This window comes from Myiozetetes cayanensis, unplaced genomic scaffold (genome assembly GCF_022539395.1).
Source record: "Myiozetetes cayanensis isolate MyiCay16 unplaced genomic scaffold, myiCay2020 scf18, whole genome shotgun sequence".
In the NCBI taxonomy this organism is placed as follows: Eukaryota; Metazoa; Chordata; class Aves; order Passeriformes; family Tyrannidae; genus Myiozetetes; species Myiozetetes cayanensis.
The window spans coordinates 4,312,987-4,337,500 of NW_026087389.1; the positions used below are offsets into that span (position 1 = coordinate 4,312,987).

General features: G+C 41.7%; 2 long non-coding RNA genes across 2 annotated transcripts in view; one reads left to right on the plus strand and one right to left on the minus strand.

Moving 5' to 3' along the window:
• The first annotated feature begins 3,726 nt into the window (after nucleotides 1–3,726).
• The window catches only part of LOC126638826 (uncharacterized), a 54,583-nt gene continuing 33,795 nt past the window's right edge, over nucleotides 3,727–24,514 (plus strand). Inside the window, exons 1-2 of the long non-coding RNA XR_007628695.1 lie at nucleotides 3,727–4,115; nucleotides 23,927–24,039. This is a non-coding gene — a long non-coding RNA (uncharacterized LOC126638826). The remainder of the gene's footprint in view (nucleotides 4,116–23,926; nucleotides 24,040–24,514) is intronic.
• Nucleotides 8,930–13,026, minus strand: LOC126638828 (uncharacterized). Its single transcript, XR_007628698.1, has 3 exons — nucleotides 12,918–13,026; nucleotides 9,832–9,966; nucleotides 8,930–9,008 (listed from the first exon to the last, which is right to left on the minus strand). It is a non-coding gene; the product is annotated as an uncharacterized LOC126638828 (long non-coding RNA).

Below are 24,514 nucleotides of genomic sequence, written 5' to 3' on the forward strand. Positions count from 1 at the left end.
AATTTGACACATATTTAATGAGACTGTTGTGCCTATTATATTGCTGCTACCCTTTTTTTCTTGTTTTCTCCTTTAAAAGTATTAGAATATATATTTGGGAACAAATTCATAGCTTAACTCCATCAGCTTCAATAATGCCATGCTTATTTTTACCAGATGAAGTTCTGCCTTTAAATTTCGGGGAATATAAGAAAATGCCCTAAAAGAGCCCTAGACTGCACAGTCCACTGATTCTCCTCTGTCTTCAAATTCCCTTTGCCCCAGGCTATTACCTCAATCTACTTCTTTTTTTTCCCCTAGTGACTGGTTTACATCTTTGGTACTTACAGCAAAGAGTATTGGTTTGGTCTGTGTTTAAGGCAGCATGTTCTGGGAGTCACAGGCATGATAGTTACCATTCTGCTTTTTTTAAAAAAATATAGACTATTCTAATCTGTTACAACACCACAGAGAGGTTTTTCTTTGTTGTATAGAGACAATTACAACATGGAAATATTCTAGTGCTTAGAAAACTGTGTGTGTCTATACTCATGCAGCCTAATAATTAGGCTCATTTTCAAACCACACAGTCCAATTCATAAATAAAGTCTATTAGCACTGAACTATTGATCAAATGCAAGAATCAGAGATTCCAGCATCATGTCTTTCTCTGTAGGCTGCTACCTCCACCAGTCCTTATAAGTTAACATTTGAATTGGAATTAGCCCTTGTAATTACATTTATATTAACAGAATTAGAAGGCAAATGCTCTTCTGAGTTTTATCTTCGAGTGATAAACTGAATTGTCACTTCAATCTATTGCGCTTGCACAGAGATTTACTGTATGTGAACCTTGAAGTAATTCTGAGATTGAAATTTGGGCAATTCTAGTGACAGACAAGATCAAGAGACAAAATTGTCTGCTCTCAGGTGGCTGTACTCCACAAAGCTTTTCCTTTCCCAAATCCTTATTGGTTGCTCTTATTAGCCCTTTCCGTTAACCAGTCCTTGCATCAACTACTTAGTGTGTACAGAAATGTTTATATCCCTGGAGCTCAAGCCTCCTTTAGTTTCTCTTCATTTCCCTTTCTTAGAGCCTGTCCATTTGTTCTTGTATTTGACACTAGTTTTCTGACATCTCTCGTAGCTATTCCCCTTAGAATCATGTATAAAATAATGATGTCCACCCTGAGCTTTCCTCTCTTCAAAAAGCACTGACCTAGTTTCTCTGCTTTTACAGTAGAAGTTCTCCAGTCCCATGTCAACGAGGTTGCCCTGACATATCTTAGCTCTGATAGTTATCGCTCTTTTAATAATGGCAACCTGAATGGGGATTATTTCCTCTAAATGCATCTTCATCTGTTCCCTGTAGACTATTTCCTTTTGAGTTACTTCTGATTGATCTGTTTTTGGTGGTAGGGCTACGCAAAGATAGCTCTGATCTTTCTATCCAGGGCCTGACCACAGGTGATGATTCCTGTGGACTTTGGCCAGAATTGGAGCCTTTGATAACGTATTCCCCAAACCTGTATAAAATACAATGAAAAAAGCCATAGTTTAAATTGCTCTTTCTTATTATTAATGGAGCAGATCCTCAGCCAGAGTAGTGGGTCACTTAAGTCCTTGGATGTGTGCAGAGATGACAATATTGCCTACTAGCTACCAAATCGTTATTTTTCTACAGCACCACTCACTTATTTTCCTTCGCTTTGCAGTACATTCTTTCTTTTTGTTATGTCCAAACTTATCCCTTTTCCTAAGGATCTGACCCTCCATCATCAAAGTGAGGGGGAGATTTCACCTAGGCTTCTGCAGGAACATCATGAAGGCCTGGGATTTACTTTGGGTAAGTTCTTAGTATGCTTTGGTTTCTCTCTTTTTTTTTTTTTTTTTTTTTAATTCACTGCCCATTCTCTTTCATTTCTCTATGCTATTTATTTTTTCATTTATGCCTCTTTTTTTTTTCCTATTCTTTATCCTTTTGCATTGACCTCTGACTGACAAAGTGCTCACGGGTTGTAAAACTTCCCATCGTCGCTTACCGTGATGCTGCTGCAGGAGCTGGAACCTCTCCACTGTCCCTGCAGCCTGGCAGCATTTGGTTACAGCGTGGCTGCCTGCCTTTGGATTGATGTTTGGCATGGTCCCACCACACACCGCTGAAACACAGAAACTCCAGTGGCTTGGGTCTCTTCAGGGTGTGTGTGCTGATCTGAGCGGGAACGGGCTGCCTGTGAAACTGCTCTGGTTTATGTGTTTGAGCCGTTCAGAATGGGTAAGAAATCCTCCTTTCTGATATTTATTGAAGAATGTAGGTATCCTCCATCACTTGCCTTACTTCAGCCTCAGAAAACTCCTTGGCACCAGCTGGTTGCTGTGTAAGGATCATTTCTACTGTGCTATTCGGGAGAAATCAAGCTGACTTCTATACAGTTTAACTAATTTTGTGTGGTAAAAAGCAATGAGAACATTTGCTGATTCTGTTTGTACTGGTTGCTCTTTGCAGCAGGGGCCATCGTGCCTGGCTGGGGAGAGGGCGTTGCTTTGCAGGGTGATTGCTTCCATCACTTGGCATTTGATTTTGTTCGCGAGTGGGTGCAATTCTGATTTATACTGATGTTACCTTTTCTTCTCTAAGAATAGAATGTATTTCTCTACCAAAAATGTGCGGCTGGTTGGGTAGCTCTTCTGAGTGCTTTCTGTGGAATGAAGGTAGACCAAAATGGCAAAGACATAAATAATTGATTCTGTCCCACTGAAACCCCTGGACTTGTTCTCCGAGCCAGTCTTTTATGTAGATATATTATCTCACTGAGAATTTCTTGTCAAACTATGTTAAGTAAATAAGAGAGGTGAAATATCAGCAACAAAGCTAACAAATGGAGCCGAATGCTCCACTTGAAAGAACAGATCCAGCTGTTTACCATGCTAATCTGAAATGAAATGAAAATGTATGGTTTTCATCTTTTCAGACAACGATCTTCAAATACAGGTAGCTAAGGTCTTTAACAACATAGATTTATTATTTTTTTTAAGAAAAACCCTATTGTGGAGGTATTTTATGTGTGTGTGTGTGTGGCTGGATAAGTGTAGGAACTGAAATATCTATTATGCTGATAGTTTTACCAGTCTGAGCTTTATGTCATATAGTGGTTTAATTTGCCTAGCTTGTATGTGCCCACCTAACTTTCTGATGCTATGAAGGTATGCAGACACTTCTGCATGCTCTGAGGTTTATGCTCCCTGTGCTGTAATTCAAGCCCTGAGTCCTTCTTGTGTCTGCTCCAAGTCTCTTCCAGTGCTGTGCTGGTGGCCCTGCTGTGAGCTCCCTAAAAAAATCTGGGCAGTAACCAAGCCAGTTAGTTATTAGTAGTTAGTTATCGGTAGCATCTAATATTCAGTGAGTTCAAATTAGTATTTTTCTGATTATCTGGTGGGGCCAGAGACTAAGTGGGTGTTATTCTTTGCTTCACAGGGATTAAGCTCGGTCCCAGCAGCTTTCCGGAGGGAACATCCTCCCCAGACGGGCTGCATGCTGCTAATTACAAGGGAAATCCTGGCAGTGTCAAAGTCGGTGCCAAAACCTCCCTGATTGCAGCGATGCCGGGATCTCACCAGATGTCTGGATTGTTTATCCGTCTGGGGGTTTCTTGCCCGGGTTGTTTGCTGGCCGGCCTTGACCTTCCTCGGGAGTCAGGGCTCCTCTTCCACCCCCGCAGAAGAAAGGCTGTTTCTGACGCAGCTCCGGCCCCCATCCCCATCTCTGGCTGACGTATCTTTGGCGTTCTCAGCCAGGGAGGAAGTGAAGTGTCTCATCCGGCTGTGGCTGTCCTTGCCTTTCCGCTCCTGTCACCCAGACCTGGCACTGGGCTCTCCAGCGACCATCTGCCTTCATCTCTGGAGGGAGCACTGCTCCACGGAGCACCAGTACACACCTACATGCAAACGTGGTGTGAGCCTCAAGGAACATGGTCGTTAAGGAGAGACAGGAATATGCAAGTAATTTATTTTTCATGCAAAACTCTGCTAGGAGCTACCAGACTTTCCAAAATGTATTCCAAAGAAATGCAGAGATAGATTCCCAACCGGCATTAATCAGTGCTGATTAAGTCATGGAGCTACCCAATTTCTGCCTGGTGAGTACTTTTCCTGTCATTGATTTATTGCCTTCCTTAGAAAAATAAGACCTGGGAAATAAAGAGTTCAAGTAAATTTGCTCAGTTACCCAGCCAACTGTTGACTGTGGTACCAGGGATAATAAATGTTCAGGGGAAATTCCTCGTGCACTCTCATGCGCTGAGTCCAAGAGCAGAGGTGTCCAGTGTGTGCTCCACACCCTCCAGAAGCTGGAGGACACAGCTCAGCTGCAGTGACATATGCAGGACCAGTGAAGAGCAAAAAGAAGATGGGAGCAGGCTGAAAAGATCCCTGGACACCTCTGGGGCAGCAGATGAGGACAGGTGCCTGCAGAGAGCCAGGAGCATCTCTTCCCTCGTGGGGAAGAAGGAAACGTGCTCTTCCTCAGCCTGCCATGAGAATGGCTGTGCCCATGGGTGAGATCCAACACTTGCTATGAGTATTCCTGTTGATACCTGGCCAGCGGCTGCTGCTTCTTTCCCCTCATTTATAAGAGAACTCAGTCTGTATGACTTAAGGTTTGCAGGATTGGGCTGTGTGGGGGTTATTGTTTTCCTGCAGACACATGGCATTATTGTTAAGTTGCTGGATATGTTCACATCACCATCTGGATTTGTTTTTCAAATGACACCACATTATTTGTTAAGTACTCTCTACACCATCTCCTTTCATATATTTTAAAGTCTGCAGAGGTCTACAGAGGAAACTCTTATCAGCTCTACTCATTTGACTCACCAGTTTGCCAGTGCTGCTTTCCAGCTCACTTCAGAGCATTCGTTGCGTATTTTCATTAACCTGATATGACAAAGCACTTTTATAAATGTATGAACTATGCAGTATGAAGAGTACAGCTGCAGAAGGCCACCTGCTAGGGACAACAGGTGGGACTCTCCAAACAAAATGAGTGTTTTGATTTTTGGATATCTGTTTTATGACGTTACCAATGGATCCGAGGCTGGACCTTGTCACTTGAATCAGATCCTTTAAAGTATGCACAACCCACAAATTCCTTAGCACTTATTAACACTTCAGAGCTATAGCTAAGTCATAGCTAGCAAATCCATCCCTTTGCTATAGTAATTTTACTAAGTAGAAGAAGGGCTTTTGCTTTCATGTCCTGGAACAAGTGAGATAACTCTTCAAGATACAGTTAAACTGCAAGGAAAGGATTTCTTCACCTAACTCTTTCTCCCTTTCACCTGTTGAAGGCACACTTTGTCTCTCATCCTAAGACTCTTTGTCTCTCATCCTATGACTCTCCTGGCTCAGAACTACAGCCCCTTGGTGCACCCTAAATATGCTTTCACAGGGCTGGGAGAGAAGCACTTACAGTTCTGTGTACCCAAACTATGCACATACTGACCATACCTTTGCTGTATCATTTTTCTAACGAAAGCTGCATTGGTATAAACAGTTGCCTATTTGCTTGCCAGTGGCACCTGTCACCAACCTCATTTAGTGACAATGAATTATTTTTTTTTCTCTCAAAACCAGAATATTTACATATTTCAACCCCAAGGCTCAGCTCAGCCCACCCCACCCTTTACTCTAGATCTTCTCCTCTGCACCACTGCACTAAATAAATTAACAAGTTATCAACAAGACTGCCAGTCCACTACAGGCTCCCCATTACTGAGGCTGTCATTGCCACTCAGGGCTCTGCTGGAATGTGACAACTTCACAGCAGAAGGTCACTCCCCCCAGTCACTCTCTCACTGCTGCTTGGAGGCAACCATTCTGAGAAATGATTTGTTGTGGTAGAATCGGAGGCACATTTGTTAGTTAATTCATTCTGTAAAACTCAAATGAGATGAAAAACAAGCATAGATCTGACAAATGGCATTTAATTATGTCTGAGCCTAAAATTCATAATACATATTTATGCTGCCCTAAGTCATTCACAGCCAAGGTCCCTTTTATTCTCATAACTGAGCCCAATTGCTGATAGGGGAAGTGGGTGTTGGTGATGGGTCCTTTCATTATGGTGCCTCCTTCTTTGTGCTTAGAACCACCCATCCCATGCCCTTAACAGGTCATGGATTTTCCCCAAGTTTACAGTGCAGCAGTTCTCTAGGTCTTAATATTCCATAGCCTGTGCAAGAAATGCAAAGAACTTACAGTGGGTTTTATCTTGAAAGATGAAAATGGTCTTATTTCTGACCACATCTTCAACTTCTTTCTAGGTTTTTGTTCAAGGCTTGGGGTCTTGGAAGATATCAGGAAGCCTTGCACAAGGACTATGTCCCTGTCCCTATGACCTGCCACTATCAGGATAAGTTGTTTTCTTCAGTGTAGGTGGAGCTGCCTCTACAGTGACACAAGGAGATAGGGTTAGTATAAGACAAGTAGGAGAACATTTTGTGTTTGGTGCAGAGGATTGAGAGAGTGTGCAAAGCACAGCCTCCTGGGAAATGGACACTTTGTCACATGGGGCTCATTAGCACACAGAAGCTCTGACCTAGCAAATATTTACATGCACTTAGGAGCACACCTGAAAGGGCTAAATATACACCTGCTCTCCCCCTCAGCTGCCAGACACCTATAGACGCTGCATTTGGTGAAATGTCTGAAACGTCTTGGACTCAGTAACATATGCTGCAACTCTGTTGAAGGTGTGGGTGTATTTTTATAATGGTTTGGTGCTTCTCTCAAGTCCTTCTCTCAGCATGGCATAGAGATCCAACCAGAATCTTGAGCAATGCCTGGCTGGAGAGAGCCTTAATAGATTTTCCATCTTCTCCTCCCCTCCACCTTCCTGAACCTTTCCTCTCTGCAGAGCCAGGTACATTGGAAACACTGCCCATGACCAAGGTCAGCAAGAGGTTCCCTCTCCTCTGCACTGGGCTCCCACCCCAGCCTGAGCACCCTGGCCTCTTGACCACCTGCACCAGGAGACAGCAACCCCAAAGAGCTTCCGTCTGATCTCTGCAACAGGAATGTCTGAGGAGGAAGATGGGCCCCAGCAGCTCGGGAGGAGGCGATTTCACAGCTCTAGTCTGGCTGCCACGCTAACCCTGCCTGTCCTGTCGTGTGACTGCAAGCCTGGAGAGCCCCTTTCACCTTCACTGACATTACTGCTCTGCTGAGGCACCACAGACACCACCACCTCCCCTCCCCTCTCTCTTGGCACACTGCCACCCAAACTCATTAGGGAGCCTCAGGTTTTTTTGTTCTCTGGTGGGAAATTTCATTTGACCCTTTCAAGTGGGACAAGAACAGATATTAGATTTGTTGACTATGAAGTGCTTTTATCTGAATTCAGCAAAAGAGGTACAATGAAAAGATTGCAGCTGTTGAGCAAAAGCACCGCACCTATTACAGAGTCCATCTGCATTTCCAAGTGGCACACCAGTGAAAGCTCTCCTCAACCTTGCAGATGTACTCTCCTTCCACAGAAAACTTGTTAATCTCCTAGCCAGCTCTGCATGTTCTACATACCTTTGGGATAACGTGGTGTTTGACTCTCTTGTCAGATCTTGCAATGATAGAAACACTATTAGCAGGTAAAAACTACCTAGAGATGTTCTATCTTTCTGTAAGTCTTATAGATCTCCTTGACTGCAGGATGGGACAGAAATTTAGAACATCAGATACCTCAGGTTGTAATTAAATTCTAAGACCACAATTGCCCTATTGAATAGACACCCCCGTACTTTATGCATATATTTAGACAAAGAGAAGAATAAACAGGTAGATAGCAAGATTGATAAAGAGATCATAGATGTATAGATGAATAGATTACAGTCAGAAATAGAAATAAATTTCCACTTGTTTTCCTGCACGCACACATAATATCACACAGATACTAAAAAAATATTTTCTAAAAATTAAGGTAGCAAATCAACTCAGCCAGGAAGCAAGGAACTCAGACTTGGCAAAGGAAACTGAAAAAACCTCAAACCCCACATAGCTGTTATCTGACATCATACAGCAACTGTACTTCATAATAAGGGCAATAAAGCATCTACTACCCAGAGAAAACCCTGATGAAATTTGGGGAAGGATACAGCTCTCAGTCAATCAATATTGAAAAAGTAGCAACAAGTGTTTGCCCTCATACCAAGGAACCAAGGACCCGGGAGCATGATTGGAAAGGAACAGCAAATGCTCTGCAAACTCACCAAGGTGGCCCAGGCACTGGGTCAACAGTGTGAGCTAAAAGTTAAGAGAGCATGACCATCCTTGAATTCCTGCTCTGCAGCATTGCCCAACACACTGGTGAGGGCCAGAGCCCACAAGGTGGCTTTATTTTGTGCCAGTTGGACTTTCCTGAGAAACCCTCTCAAAGTCCAGTCCTGCTGGAGCACAGTTTGCATTGGCTTCCCTCTCCCACAGCCCTTGCTCAGGAAATGACACCAGAGAGGTTCCATGTGTTCCACAGCACTGCGTGTCTGCAGAGAAACATGGAGCTCCTGTGCAGAGGGAGCTTCCCCGGCTCTTTCTCAAAGCCTTGCGCTCATTTACAAAGTGACAATTACACCATCAAGCTACAATCATTAGGATTTAACTAATAAATTATTCCTAGCATCTTGTTGCTTAGTAAAATCTCACAAATTTAATTTACATCCTTATACATCCAAGCAACAGTTCTCTACTTAGGGTAAACCATGGTATTTTATGGTACTGATTTATTATATGCAACTTCTAAGTGACAAGAGCATGTTCATTACTTGATTTTGTTTTTCTCCTTGCTGATCATAGACTATCTTCAAGACCTTGAAAACTGTTTCAAAACTCAAACGAGTGGAGAACTCACCCAAAACCACAGGTCGCCTGCCCCCAGGACGTTAGAGATGCCTTTCTCACCTTGCTGGCTTCCAAGTGCAGAGCTCCAGGTGCACAAACGTATCTTGGAGTTCGACATTCAGAGCATTTTCCTGAATGAGTAAAGCCTGCAAGGGAAACCGTGGAAATTTTTCATTGACCTCAGCACAATTCAGCATTTACTCTGCACTAATGAATGAAGTAAATGTTCAGCTAATGACTTCATACAGGTTCTGGTCCCAATATTAAACCATTGCTTCATTCTCTATTCCTGTGCCCTTACCAAATAGTAGTAGATTATTTTATGGGATAACCTCATTTTCCTTCCCTTTTTCCGTTGCCTTTCAAGAAAGTGCCTTCTAAGGCAGACCTGGGGCTGGCAGAAAAAAACAGGCACAAGCAATGAGCCAGACCTAGTTAGAGTAATAGGAATTTTAGGCTCCTTCCACATCCCAAGTGGCTCTGGCAGTTTCCTTTTATTCTTTAACATTGTTTGCATTATTTACACAGCTGCTCCCCTAACTTTTTCTTGTTATATGTTTATTTATTTCTTCCTATTTCTTTTTTTTTTTAATATTAACTTTCTCCCTTTGGATTTTAGAACAGCATCAACTTATATTTACTGCCTCAAAAAATGATTTGCTTGTAATTAAAAACACAAATCTTAGAGTGCCTAAATGTAAGAGTGACCTGTGTTTATGAGGGGGACGCAGAGGCAGGTTTTGAAAGCTGAACCACATCATTTCACGATCCATAATCAGTTTTTAGGAGTTTTCTATTATTATTTCAAGGGCCAGGTGTCTAAAATGGTATCATTTTTCTCACTAGCTTTTGCGAGATGGTTTAAAAAAAGGCATTAATGCAGCTGTACAGGTTATAGCTGAGTGTGTGACTGCCCGCTGGATTTACACGCGCAATTACCCCAAAAGCACAGAACCCTCCGAGACTCACACATGCAAAAAGCCTGTTGGCTGGAAAACTGTTGGCATGGATGCTCCATTTCCATATGCAGTCACACTGAATATGCATGTACATTAGGTGCAGGAGCACACACGCATTTTTGAAACGGGAGGCCTCACTGTGAACCTAAAGAAGAAAAGACAAATGCTGCGAAGGGGGGTTTGGGTTCAAGTTCAGTGAGCAAGGATGAATCATGTGCCTTGTACCAATGCAAATAATTTTCTTCAATTAAAAATGCAAAAAGCCTGTGGATTTACAGTTTTCTTACTTATGCCTTTACATCTTTTGTGCATTTATAATCTCTAATTTTCCCTTTCTGATTCTAATAGATGAAAAACAGCCCAATGCAGTGTTTGTGTCCAAAACTTCTAGGCACCTTAACAGAAAAAAAGTTTCTAAGTACTAACATGTTTGAAAATCAGGCAACCAAAGACTGTAAACATAGACTTAGGTGTCTGAATTTAGGCACCTATTTTTTAAAACTTTGGCTTAGAAAATAAAGTATCTGAATGTATATAGATAATATAAATCACCAGTCACTTTTATTACATGTATGTTTATATAAAGACCTTAGAACACATTTTTAAAATGTAAACATTCCTTAGTATGTTTAACTATGTGTCTAAAGAAGACGTAGGACAGAAAGAAAACAAAAGTTTGACAAATGTTTCTGATCAATCCTGAAGAAATCAATAGGAATTCCCTCACAGCATGATTTCATTTAACTTTCCACGATAGGAATAGTAACCTGGCTTTCTGTTAAAGCTAAAGCATTCATACTTCTTCGGGATTTAATTATCACGTCAATATGTATCAGGAAGGCAGAGCATGGTTTGGAGACTGGGAGGGGAAGAAGGAGCAGATGGAAATACGTGGAAATTGTGTGGACTGGGTTGTATGGTTGGGTGACTTCATTTCACCAAAACTGGTTTTTAATAGAAAATGGGCTTTTCATTGAGATGCATATTTCTCTTCCCCTTTGAGGGAGTGGAAAGTGTCTGTTTCTCAAACCATCTTTTAAGGATTATTTGAAAAATATCTAAGACCTGAAAACTGGAACAGTTTGGTAGGGAAAACACAGAAAAGTCATTGAATCCTATCCACTGGATCAGTTCCCTGGTGGAAGGCACAGCCTGGGTGCCTGGGGTATAACCCACCTCTGCACCCATGCACCCCACAGCACCCAGAAGTTCAGTGTCTCCATCGTGCACATTCTTAATGTATCACTGTAACACAAAAATGAGGGGGGACAAGCCCAGAGAACAAGGGACTCAAGGTGTGCAACCATAACTCCTGTGAATGAGTTTGATTTTTTTTTTTTTTTGGCCAAAAAGGAAAGTATTTTGTCCCATAACTCAAATACCTCAATGGAGAATTTTGTTTTGGAAATGTCATCAGGTTTTTTTGCAAAAAGTCAGACTTGAGTGAAGAAAGCCATGGCTTCCCACCTCCCAAACAAGGCAAAACTGTTGGCACTGCAAGCTCCAATATTGAACTTGCTTCTACTCCCTTAGCAGACCAGAACCTTACATGGTGTATGGAAACCAATGGAGCATTCAAACCCAGAGAACATCTGGTTTACAATATTTTCTTCTTGCTTTTTCATGGTTGTGCTCCTGGAAGCGGGTGCATTTGGGTCTCTAAGTGTGTGCCTGTAAGTATGTGTGTGTGCATGTATGTCTGGTCTTATTTGTTCTAAATATAAACTGTTTTCTGAAAGGGCGTTATTCATACAGAGATGAAAGAGCACTGTCCTCCTTCAAAGTTTGGTTTAGTCCAATATGGCACTCTGTGTCAACTTCAGGTTTCGAACCAAGGGCAGGAACAATGTTCTCCATATTCTGAGAGAGTCCAAGCCTGGGTTGGTCTATTCCAAGGAAAGTTATGGATCATAACAAAGATCCCAGCTTTGAGCTTCACTGAATCCCCAGTTATATATAAAGCAGATGTTCTGTTTGCAATATGCAGTGTGTAGGCTAAGAAACTGAATCAGCCAGTGACATCTGAGGGTGACACTGCTTTAAAATACACCCTTGTATCTTGTGTACACACAAGATTGTGTGCACACACACAGAATCTATATGGCTTAAACAAAATGATTTATTATGAATTTTTCTGTCAGCAGCCAGATTTGACTGACCATGGAATTCATACAGAACAGAGGAAAAATGTTTTACTTTTAGGCTAAGCTGATGAGTGAGTCTGCAAAAGGAAACCTCACAAAATCCAGTTTCAGTCCAACAAGCTGAAGAGGCTCTATTATTATGATCTTTATTTTCATTATTTTTGTGGGCAAGGTATGAAGCAAAATAGCTGTGTCTGTTTAGCTGCCTGAACAATAGAAAAGTTTATGCAGCTCTTGAGCTGAAATGTTTTTGACAGTTTTCAATTTTAGCTCTTTTGATTTGGTAAGAAATCTGCAAAAATATGATTTTGAAAATCACCAGTTTCATGCTTTATTCCTTTCTCAAAATTAGACTATATTGTCCAACTCCTCTTCACTTACTGTGTCTGAGGGAATCCTAGAGAATAGCTGAGAAGAATCAGTGCTGGGCTGTTGCTTAGAAACTGCCTGGGTTTCTATATTATTGCCTGATGTAATAGTTATATTGCCCACTTGCATCTGTTAACAAGCAATACAACAGAATCCACAGGTACCAATAAAGAAATAAACCTGGCATTCGTTACTTTGCTTGAAAATTAATCCGTGCTTTTTCTGGCTTGGCAAAATGTTTTTCTCAGGTGCTAATTAATAAAATAGGATATGTACTGCCTCTACTTGTATCTATTTTATTTAGATTTATTTATTTTGCCCCAGGGAAAAGATGTTGTTAAGAATGTAGTGTATTAGTATAATTACAATTTTGCAACACCATAGAAAGGTACAAAGTATGAGCTGTAGTTTGTAGGGGTTTTTCTTTCCTTCAAGCTATAGTGTGGCAATATGACCATTTTCTTAATGTATTTTAAATAGAAGTGGTATGGGTGCATTTATAAAAGCAGTAGGAGAGGACATTTCTATTGAGCATTACTAGCAGACTCTCAGCAAGCCCCAAGCAACAGATGCACTGGCTTACCTTAGTGGTGTGCCAAATCCAGGGGTGTAAAAGGAGGAGATGTGACAATGAGAGCAAGAGACGGACTCTAAGACCACATGCATGAAAATTACATACAGGTCAAGAATCTAAAAATAAATAAATAAATAAATAAATCAACTTTTAAGGTTCAATTATAAAAGTTTTTCTTGCAAAAACAAGGACCACATTTTTTTCCAGTGAAAATCAAGATGTAAACTGCCATAACTGCTGATGTTGGGGCTATGAGGAAAGTGCCAGCTATCCTGAGACTAAAATGAACTGGCAATACTTTGCAGCCCAAGCACCAGCAGCTCATCCTTCACTTGAGTGTGACCCAAAGCCCAGCACAGCCACTGGGTAAGCTCCTGTGTGCTGCTCAGACACCAGTCCTACGGCCCCACCAGGGCCAGAGGTGTGCTTAATTACACAGTGTTTAATTTCCACTGTCCTTACAGCACACTTTCCCTCCTCCTGTGGGAGCTCCACACTGCCATGGATACAGCTCCTTTTGAAGGCTCTCAACTGAAATGCTTTTTCAAGCCCACCCCCAGCAATAGGCTTCCTGCATTTAGAGGAGACACGCTAAAATTATTTCAACCCAACCCTTACTTATTAAGTGTGCAGAAGAAGCACAGGAAGAGCTACAGGGAAGAGCAGACGCTGTGACAGTTACTTTTCCTGAGTAAATCTTACGGGAGCGCGGCTACTGCTTAGATGAATTACATTTGGCTCCGTCTGGGGGCCTAGATTTGTGAGGGAAAACAGTTTAAACTTCTCATTTGCCGTTCCACTTGTTCTCAGCAGGCAGAGGAATTGTGTTGGAGTACCGAGGAAGCTGAGGTTGTTCAGTGACAACAAACGTGGGGGCGGATGCTCATCGCCAGGCGTGGGGATTTGGGGATGCAACTCACATTAGTGTTAATGGGAGTTACACGAGTAAATCCCTGCCCTTCAACATGATAATACATAATATACCCCTTAATTTTTAATTCACCAGGGTCTCAATTTTAAAGCATTTTCATATAGTTTGTCCTAATTATAATCATTTTTAATGACAGCTTAAAAATTTCACATGACTGTCTTATCACATACGGTACTTAATTTCTCAAGTGAACAGTTTCCATGTGGTGTATTCTGGGAATTTTGAGAACTAAAACACTAAGGAAAAAACTACTTTGTATAATCAAATGAGATGTTATTACTCCGCTATGTTTTATATACAGTGGAACAGAGTTTCTTGCAGTGATAGTGAACATTTAGAAAAGTACTTAGAACTAAGACTTTTTTTGTTTTGGAAAGTTATTGGCTTAATCTCCATCTTATGGACCAGGGCTTTTGGTCTATCTCTCATGGCCAGTATTAATGCAAATTAGTAGGTAATTATTAGCTAATGGAGGCTTTGGGGAGGTTTCAGCCTATGAACCATTTTTTCCTTTTCTCTAGGACCTGATAAACTCCAAATATACAGCTACAGCATCACAATTGGGATACCCAACAGACAAGCACTTGCACATCAAATTTGAAGGACAAACAGCCAAGTTTATAGTACAGCCATGCACCCCATATCAAATATTGTCCTTACCTTCAACACTTCATCTGGGCAGGTAAAACAGTTATTACTGGAGTAACTGGTCCTGCATCACACACATAACAGAGGGATGCCACGGGGCACGTGCCAGGGGGCCAACCCCTAACAATGCCCCCAGGAGCTGCCTAACCCTCCCATGGGCCCCACAGAGCATCCCCACACTGGCCTCTGGGAGCCCAGCCACAACTACCACGGACACAGAATTAGACCAGCAACTGCTGCAAGTCCTGTTGAAGCGTTTCCCGGCTCTGCAGCCAGAACTTTGAGTTCTCTTATTTCAGTTTCTTCAACTAATGGTTTTCTAGTTTGCCTTTATGTTGACTAAACTGAGTCCTGTTTTATTTTTAGCTCTTTACTTTCAGAGGAAGCAATATATTTTTTACTACTTGCAGGTATAGAAAGGGCTGCTGCCAGCAAATACATGATGAAATATCAGACAGAGATTTCAAAACCCACCTAAGTGACTTAAGAACATCAGTGCCATTTTTAAGGAAGACAGAGGGGCTTAGATGCCAAATACTATGTTTAGTGAAAGATTCAATAAAGTAATTATTTACCTAAGGATAGCACATATGACTTTAAAAAGAAAAAAAACAACTAAACCATTAGCATTAGTAATTAATAGTATTTTAAATGTTTGATTTCAACTGTGCTCAAGAAGTCATTTGTTTAGTCACAGGAGAAAATATTCCTGTATGCCCTGAGGTAACTGGACTTTTTTGTACATCCTCATTCTGAACAATTTAGGAAGGTTAATAGGAGCTGGACTTTCATTATGAGCATGTACTTGAAAGTTTTGTCTGAAATCAAACTTAGTCCTATGGTTAGATTTTGCATATGTCTACCACCTTTTACATAAGTGGGTGAGAAAGGAAGTGGACTTTGTCCTAAACCACACAAAAATGTTAGACTGTACTAGAATGTCTATGTCCATGTTTTATATATCCTCTAATTACTGAACAACCATGACTATAGAGGGGAAATAACTTGCCAAATTAGTAGCCTTCAAACTGTCACTTTTTATAAAGAGTAAATGATAAAAAGAAATGTAGCACTCATTTGTTGGTAATTTTTATGGGTAGCTTTAAACTGTTTTGTGCACAGTATCCAGTTGTTGGTATTGTTTCCACTACAAGAAAAATAATTTGGCTGCCGCTGCAACATTTTAAGCTTTCACTGTTACTATAAAAATAATCCTCAGGAGATTTTTTTTTTTAAGTCTCCTTGTACTGCTGGTTTGCAAGGACTTAGGAAGTAAAAGTTTCAAACTGCCTGGTAACAGACAAATCACTTTTAAAAGCCAGCATTGTACTGGCCTGGGAGTGTTACAGGAAAAGCTACTTAAAAAAAAAAAAAAAAGGCAAATGCAACAGTACAAAAGCTAAGCAAGCCTAATTATTTTTTAAACAAATATATGGAGGTCATCTAAACTATGAATGCATGAGAGGCCTTTTCCTACATGTGAATTGTCAGATCCATGCTGGATAGGCATCCAGGCAGAGCTCAGCTTTGTAATGCTGCTCCCAGTAGAAAGGCATCTTAGTGTTTGAGTAATGTGCTCTAAAACAACAACGTACTTTTTCTGAACGCATTAAGGGTGAAGTTTTCAAACTGGGGTACCTAAAGATAGATCTGTCTTGTGACAGCATAGAGCTATCTCTGGTCAAGAGCTTCGGTGTAGCCTGGGGCTTTTTGGGTAGGTGTGTTAAATCACAGATTTTCAGCGACTGCAGCTAAAATTTTGTGCTTTTCTAATTCTGGTAGAGAGGTTTGCCTATAATGAAAGTGCTGCCTGAGGTCTTCAAAATATTTGAAATTAATAGACAAGGATTTTCAGTGGACTACAAGAAAGAGAGGAGCAAAAGTCCCGCTAGGATTTTAAAAGATTTGGGTGTTCAGCTCCTACAAACTCCCTTGAAAATCCCAGCCCTCTTTTGTAAATGACGGCTGAATCGCAACAGATTTGGTGGTTCAATTTGGCTCGTTGTCTGCATCCGCTCAGGCTGGAATCTGGCCCGGGAATTTCGTTAGACCATGAGAAGTTTCCAGGAGAGTTTTCAGCTCTTGGTTCCCAGGTATCTGAGGCTTTGCCACTTCCACTTCCCCCCAGCCAGAAAGCGCAGAGACATGCAACCGTTTGCGAAAAAGGCTGGCCAAACCCTTTCTGAATCAAAGGAATATTCATGTTTTGGATGAAAGACTGGGGGAAGGATTTGACTAGCTCCTGCTTTCTCTGTCCTGCGCTGCCAATGTCTGGCCCTAAATTATATCCATTGGCCAACGCAGAACATCTTATTGAGGTTATTTTTTAGTACGAGTAAAATAAATAGTATCAGGTTTTGATCCTTCAGAGCAACCATGCAAAACCGTTCTTTAGCATATTTTGTTTTTAAGACTCCTAGTCTCCATTTTCAAATCAGCGTGTCTGGAGCCAGGCTCCAAAATATATCTTGACGCACGCAGCCAAGGAAGCATCCTTCTATGGGAAACCGTGGAGCACCTGCTGCTGCTCCTCCTGACACCCCTTCTCATGGCAAACCAAGTCACTTTTGTACGGGCCAAGCACCTCCATCTGGCCTCAAAGAACTTTCCAGGACTTGAGAGCAAGCGAGGAAGGCTCAGCCCTAGACATCAACATGGATTCCTTACGCTGGGATGGCTCTCAGAGCTCTAGCTGCGGTCCAGGCACGTGGCTAGGGCAGAACAAAAAGACGGTCGCTGTGTCAGAGGGCTCACACTGGATGTGCCAGACTCCACATTACACTCTCAAAAGGCTAAAACAACGCTCTGGCAATTAGCACGTGTAAAGCCCTCAGCTATTTATGTCCTAGGAAATAGCTTGGATTTTATTATTTTTGGGTTAAGCCATTCCAAACGGCAAAGCAGCAGTTATTTGTCTGCCATCTATTGATGTGCTGTCTTGATCTCTAATCGAGGCCGAGGGGGATACATTTCCACCTTTAATCCTTCAAACTTTCTAATGCTTTCATGTACAAATGTATACAGTAACTTGGCATTAGCATTCCACAAATATGCAAATTGTCTGTCAGATTGGACAGGCTGCATGCATTTGAAGTTGTGTTGACAGCCTACAGAAAAAAGACATTCTCAGCTCAAACATGAACAAGATGTTTATATCCTTTTTCCCTAAAAACATACATTTTATGTTTTAAGCAGAGATGGGAGCAAACTGCAAAATTTGGATCAAGACATCTTTTGCACCCATAAAATTTGGGGATGTCTGCATCAGGGGATTTTTGATTCAGCTGGCTCTTGGAAGGGGGAAATTCAGCTCAGATCTGGCTTATGTTCCAGCCTTCACAAAATACAGCGGGAATTTGCACATGAGCCTCTGTTTCCAAGTAGGTTAACGCATAAAAGAAGCGGCTCAGGAGGTGTCATTATACTCTAGTGAGCTTTGCAGTTGGTGGCAACAGCAGCTACCTGACAAAGTACCATCTTGCCAGTCAACAGAAAAGGAAGCTGTAGAGCCCAGCATCATTTCTGGCCCAGAGAAAGAGAACCAAAACCAGCAGCGGTGAGATCTAGTGGATGCTGGTTTTGCAGGGAGTTCCTACAGGTACAGATGCAAAAGGCCAGGGCAGATCAATCAAGGCATCCACCTCCAGAAGTCAGACCCTCAGAAACTCTCACCTGGGGGCTGCAGAGTCCTCCAGTGGTATTAACACGTGCAGGTGTTGGTGTGAACCCCAGATGAATTTGTATTCTGCCTCATACAAAGCAAGATGTTTATCTCCCTGGCTTCAACAGACTTCACAAACAAAGAGTTTTGCCAGCAAAGTTATAGACAACTATCCTCTTTGACTAAATATTTCTAAGTATTTTAGTTAAAACAGATGTGGCACACAAATATGACTACATACTTCTCTAGATACCCTACCTTGAAGTAAAGGATTGAACTCTCTGCCTTACTCCCAGCCTTGTAAGACATGTGGGAATGGTAAACTAGGCATCTGCTCCAAACATTATCCTAAATTGTGACTCAGCATGGAAAAAAAAAATTCTGTTTAATAACTGACTGCATTGAGAATTGTGATTCAGATGGGAACCTTATCTAACAGCTGCATTTTGACACTCTGGATCTGAACATCCTGTACAAAGCATCGTAAGGTCTGGAACAAGTTCTTGGTACAGAGGCTTCTTCTGTGGCTCATCAAAAAATTAGTTTCAGTGGTAAGGATCCACTGAAAAAAGCAAGAAATATCCTCATGATGTCAAGGCCCCATGAAGTTAAAGAATCTGTGAAGTAATGAGTCTCTTTGGAGCACAAGTTGAAATTCTGTCAATTAAAAATCTTTGCTGCAGCAAACTGTAGACGATTTAAAGGAATGGAAAGTTGAAAGAGGGAAAATTAAGAACTTTAAGTACATTTTACAGAAACACTGAGCTTTCCTTTCTTCACCGTCAGAAGACTGAAGGGAAAACATTAGACTTGGGATCTTCCAGCATTCAGCAGCTAATTTCCCATGGCTATATAAGCAGCACACGCCCATGAAACTGCAGGAGCTTGGGTACCAACCACCTTGGCTCCTGCAGGAGCTCCCTGGGCATCCATTCTTCACTGTGCAGTTCCCACAAACCCAGCCCTAGCAGCCTCCTGACTCCTGGAGGCACTCGTGCACTCGTGCACTGACCAATTTCTGGGTCGTGTGCCAGAGCTGTCTGCTGACACACCGAGCTCTGGCCAAAGACCCTCACTTCGTATTCCAGCTTGGTGAATGCCCAATAACTGTTAACTTAATCAGGCAGGCAAAATTACTAACATAAGGCCATCGAGCACAGAAACAAGGTCACCACACATCTCCCTGGGGAGCCTCGTGAGGCTGGAGCTGCTCATTGTGCCCCAGAGAGGAGGGGAGCTTGCGAAGCACGCGTTGGTATTATGGAATTCAATCTTAAATTGTGCTAGGCCATATTTTAGCAGCCATTTCAGAGGCTTAATTCTCTTGTATGGGTACAGATTGTTTGCCAACGACAACAGCGCCGGAAAGATCGGCGGCATCCAATGGAAAAATACCTTCAAAGAACATTCTTTGATAGCTTCCCAAAAGTAAAGAAAGGGCAACTGGTGCCAGAAGAATGGCTCAGAATAGGAATGAGAAGTCTAGCTGTAAAGAACAATAAGCACATCGGGAGCCTGGTCTGACAAACAGGGACATAATCGCTTGCAGGACAGGGCCTCGGCGCTGCTGCGATGCCGGTGATTCGTGTGGTCTTCAGGAGAGTTGACAGCAGGAACTATGCCTTTGCTTACTTTGTACGAGTAGATAACTCAGCAAGAGCAGAGAAATCACTTGACAGAGGCCAGATTCAGAAGGCATCTGAAATGTCTTTCTTTAAAGATAATCATGTTAGGAATCAAAAGGGGTCTAATGTTAGAGACTTGCCTTTCAAATGCAACGAATGATTATACCTGTCAAGATTTATGGACAGATTTATTTATGTTGACAGAGGGACCACTAATAGTTTGACAAATGAGAAGTCTTGACAGATACAACAGATATGTTCAAGTATATTTCCTCCTGTTTGAAATAGGAAATGAGTGAGTTATGACAAGCCTGTAATGTATATTGATACGACTTTTCCTAGGCTCCTTCTACAAAAGTAGATGCTTTCTGCAGTGCTGGATACTGTACTGGAAAGCCAGTTATAACCCTAATCATCAGCAACCCTCTATCTTCCTCCATCAATAAAGCATTTTAAATGGCTAATTTAGAGAAAACAGGAAGGAAAGCTTTTCCAGGTGGTGCTCCTGGATGGAAAACTTAGCTTCCAAAGTAAGGCAAGAATCTAGAGGAAAGAAATATTAGGGTCTCGGGAAGCTTTATATTTAGACTAATCGCTAGCCAGGGACTTTTCATGTAAATTCACAGCAAAACTAATACTTCTTCCCAGCATGGAGTGCCAGACATCATTGTACCATCGAGGCTTCTGGTCAGTTTCAGCCAAGGAAGCAGATCTATCCCCAGGACTGCTGCAATCCTACAGCAGGGTACAATTCTACGCTAAAACTCCATTCAGAAAGGTATAGAAATGCTATTGCTATGCATTAGCATCTGATCAAAGGCCAGTCCAACAAACAAGACACCAACAGCTTCAATGGACTTTGCCTCAGGCTCCAAGATCTTTTAGGAGTTTTCTGTAGGAGCGTGCAACCATTACATTTCCAGCTGTGAAAGACAGAACAACCTGTTAAGTGTTGCTCTACCATGCAGAGGCCTTTAAATGCTACTTTCATCTAACAGACAGTGAGTAACTCCTTATTTAAGCACAAGAATTCCAACCTTCTCACAGCGTGGAAGCTCTGGACAACCCAAGCAAGGAGAAACTGGAAGGAGAATCCCACTTTGTTCCTCCAAGGGCTGCCATCCCCACCAAATGGGAGTGTGGTAAATGTTGATGAAACAGCACTTGTTAAAAGATCAGTCTCTGTCATGTGCAGTTGGTTTGGGTGCCAGACCCACATTTTCAAAACAACAATGGGACGAATTACCACGTCCCCCAAAGCTTTGCAATAAACAAACCCAAGCAATTAAACAAACACATGCTCTTGTCACTCAGCAATTAAACCGTTTCCTGATCCCTTAATAAAAGCTGATCAAGTTCCCACATATTAATGTGACTTCGCACACTCGGTCGGTTTATCACGTTAAGAACCCACCCTGTGTCTTTGGTCAATTAAAGTCAATCTGGCTGCCCTCCCTGGAGAACCCCCAGGAAGGGGTAAGGAGCACACATTTTTGAACCAGGAGTATGTCTGACATCGAAATGCATTTAACTGAAGCACAATGGGTAATGCTGCTCATGCAAAAACATTTTGGTGTTTCAAAAAACCATTAGAGAGCATCAGGGGAGGACTGGAGTTCTGAAAAAGAATGAACCTTGACAGGCTAAACCAACTATTGCTCTTTTACCAGCACACTCACTTGCCTGGAAAACTCCAGAAGGTCTATTAATTATTTTGGGTTTGCTCATGGAAGTCATCTGAGCTGGCAATTGCCAATCCCATCAGTCTGTGACATTCCAGTGGCCGACAGTGCCATGTCCTTCATATAAATCTGTTAAATTACTCGTATACTGAAGTATCTCAGCTTAAAACCCACTCTTGTTCTCCTTTATCAATTTTGCATCTGGTTTTCTCTGAGGTTGAAAAACAAAGCACACCCCAAAACACTTACCTCCTTGCCAGTCATTTTGTGCACACTGTTCTTTGTTAAAAAAAAAGAAAGAAAAAAAGAAGAAAGTCTGCTCTGTAATTACCAGACACAGCTGTGGGAGTGGTTAATCTTTTAAAGCAACATTATGAATTATAATACCAAGTGTATACTTCACTCTGGTAATCCTGTAGTAATGCAAGCAATATTAGCATGTTCTGGGAGGCAGAGTGCTGCCAGGGGACCAGGGATGCTTGCAGGAGAAGAAAAGGGGAAGATTTCACAGTAATGAAAACGATGTTGTGTTTAGTCCCACAAGCTAAAAACAAACTAAATATTTATGATAAACGAGAAGAATAAGGAGGATTATGGTGTCATTCACTGTAGAATAAAATATTACCTAATCTAAACATTTACATAAATAACAGAAGGATAATGCACGCTGAATTTAGATGGTGCAAAGAGAGGAGGAAATTAACTGTAACGACAGCGTAACTGTTGCTGTGCAGTGCTGGGTGCTCCTGTGGCTTCTCTTCTCCCCAACAGAGCCCAGCACAGTGGTGGCATTCGGTGCTACCAGACCTCAAATAAAAAGGAATGGAAAGACACATTCACGCTCTGTGGTGGAAAAGCCTCTAAGTCCATTCAAGGAGTTTTCTGGTGTAGACCTCTACCACCTGAAGTGGAAAAAAAAAAGGACATCACCTGACAGTGCTGGCAGGTTCTTGGGGACTATCCCAAAAGAAGGTGGAGCCAGCTGAGATGGGGTGCAGGCACTTGATTTCCACCTACATTCCCAGATCCATCACTGCTGAGCTCTGATGGCAGCTGATCTGTTTGCCTCATTTTTTTGACCTTTTGGCTCCCTGGTGCCTCAAGCTTGGCCCCAGTCAGACTGAAAACACTTATTTGGATGGAGCTGTCGGGCTCAGCACTTGCCCCTTCTTGTGCTACCTGATGTGCAGAAACAGGACACCATGCCAGCAGTGCCCAAGCTCCAGGCTCTCCTCAGGACACAAAGCCCAAGTTCACATCCCTCCTTCATGGAAAGAGCTGTTAAAGCATTTTTCCCCAATACCAGTGTCCTTTAGCTGTGTTTGCTCTCCATCCCAATGAGTGTTTCACAATCCTGGCAGTACTCTGAGTCCCACTGAAACCCTAGGATTTGTTTTGGGGTAGATGTCTATGGGCAGATAACTTCCTTTAGGACCATGGTCAAATTCTTCTGGAGGCAGAGGTGACACCATTTAACCACATCTTTCTGTAGCTGAAGCTGGATCACAGTTCTGTTTAAAATCATCTTCATTTGAGGCCTAAGGTTCATTAATTAATCATATAAAATTTCCAGTTGTAAACCCTTATTCTTTTTGCATTTGGTTTCTACTGTGAAGTAGAAAAGAATGTATACAAGTAAAATATAAGTAATTTCAGTTATTAGGTAGCATTTAGGTAGGTTTTTCAGCATCCTAAAGAACAGTTGAGTGTGATGGTATTCCTGTAGAATCGGAACCCTCTAGAGAATCCCTTTAAAACACTATGATTCTCCAATAATATTTTTTAAACAATTCAGCAAATTTATGAAAAGAAAACAACTTTGTACACGTATTTCATAAGGAACAGTCTAAAAAAGGGACAATGTAGAAATACCATTGTATTGTAGCACATACATGTGAATATTCTTCAGCAAAAGGGCTCATTTAGAACCACAGTGGCACTTTTGGATTGAAAAAATGCCAACATGAGGGAAAACAGAGTCACTCTGGTGTTTTCCCAGACCTAGCTCGAAGTCCATGATCAAGGATATTTGGCAAACAGACCTAAACTGGGATCCAAGCTAGCACGAGTCTGTGCATTTAAGCATGGCTGGTAAACTGCTGTGCAACTGTTTGAGGAAGAATTGATTTTCCTCTGGTTGAAATGTGTGAAGATCCTGTGGTTTATCCGAGGAAGTAAACCTAAAGATAACAGTTTGGTAACCCAGGGTGATGTTTACAACTGTACTGAATGTGACAGCTTTCAAAGTATTATGTATATTTCTGAGGCTGTACATGTACAGCTCTGACAGCATGTCAGTTATAATTCTTGTAAAAAATGGATGTAATTTATTATGGTTCAAATATAGAATAAACTATATAAATGCTTCACCATAAAATACTAATTTCCTCATTGCTGAGGGGCTCATCTGCATTCTAAATAGCGGTAAAGATGTTTTAATTGAAAAGGTTTTTCTTCCCTTTTCCTCTCAGCTTCAACGTGACTGGCTAGGGTTAAAATAGATGCACAGAACTGGAGGAAATCTCTGAACAATAAAGGAAAGCCTCAACCACAAACAGGACAACTACACTACCAGAAGTTCGGGGTAAGCTGGGTTTTCGTGTTCTGGGGGAGCAGCGATGGAGGTTGCTCATGTGTGACTGATGGTACTTGTGAATAATACCAGTTGGCAGACATTAGTAACACTTTGTCTCACTTTTTGCTCAGTTGTTCACTTTTCTGCATTTGGCATGTTTTCATGTTTTTAATAGGAATTTTTCAGTCATGCATCTTTGACATGAAATAGCATGAAATGTGATGCCTCCGATTTTGAAGTATTTCCTCGCTGGCTGTATATGACATTAGTACAAAACTTATCATACGGAATTATCATCTTTGAAAGTAGCTTGCTTTTCAAGCTCCTTTATTTCCTCATCCCATGCACTGCAGAGAAATTTGTATGAATATTTTGCACTATAAGTCTAATTTCATCCAGAGAAACTTCACTAGACTAAGCACTGGATTAAACAGGGCTAGGATTCAAAATTATCTCTCTGCGGTTGAACCTTAACATGAATATT